Source organism: Cebus imitator, unplaced genomic scaffold, assembly GCF_001604975.1.
Source record: "Cebus imitator isolate Cc_AM_T3 unplaced genomic scaffold, Cebus_imitator-1.0 Scaffold95, whole genome shotgun sequence".
Classification (NCBI taxonomy): domain Eukaryota; kingdom Metazoa; phylum Chordata; class Mammalia; order Primates; family Cebidae; genus Cebus; species Cebus imitator.
In genome coordinates, this window is record NW_016107410.1 from 3,261,733 (window position 1) to 3,262,807 (window position 1,075).

A 1,075-nucleotide genomic window follows, 5' to 3' on the forward strand; every position below is an offset into this window, starting at 1 on the left:
TTGACCTCGTGATCCACCCGCCTCGGCCTCCCAAAGTGCTGGGATTACAGGCTTGAGCCACCGCGCCAGGCGAGCTGATGATTTGAATCGTTCCCCCACTGAGGAAGAAACCACCCTGTGGAAAAGACTGTATGAAGTACTTCCTAAAGAAAGGTAGGGCTCCGGAATCATAAGTCTTGAATTTCAATCCCAGCTCTGAAATCTATCAGCTGTGTGCCCTTAGGTGAGTAACTGAACTTCTATGGGTTCAGATCCCTCTCTGTTTCTTTTCTCTTTTTCTTTCTTTCTTTTTTTTTTTTTTTGAGATGGAGCATCGCCCCGTCATCCAGGCTACAACGCAGTGGCATATTCTCATCTCACTGCAACCTCTGCCCCTCAGGTTCAAGTGATTCTCATGCCTCAGCCTCCTAAGTAGCTGGGACTACAGGTGCCCACCACCATGTATGGCTAATTTTTGTATTTTTAGTAGAGATGGGGTTTCACCATGTTGGCCAGGCTGGCCTCAAACTCCTGACCTCAGGTAATCCACCTGCTTTGTCCTCCCAAAGTGCTGAGATTATAGGCATGAGCCACTGCAACTGGTTCTCTCTGTTAATTGTAGATGCTGAAAGGAACCTAGTGAACTAGTGATAATACTATAATGCATCTAGTACCAGGTCTGATGTTTAATACATATTCAGAAAGTAACAGCTATTTTCATATGACAGATCATTAATGCCAATTTTATGTATCTGAACATGAGAATGTGGGGGGGTTACAGGAAGTTGTTTAAATCCTTTTGGTGCACAGTTCCTTTACTCTGCCTAGGGTAAGCTACATACCGTTGGAGAACTCTCCCTGCTTCTTTGCTAGGCTGGGGTCCCGTTCTCTTGGATCCTTTGCTAATCTGCCCATCAGTCTTGTAAACTGTTTATTGCAGAGATGTTAATGACTTTATTTGACATTTTTACTTAGAGATAGATAATTAAGAAGCGTTTCAGGCTGTGACCAGCTTGGAGCCATTCAGCAGCCTTCAGGTAATGGCTCTTTTGGCGCAGGTTAGCCTGGCAGCCTGGGTTGTGGTCCCTGTGTGAGT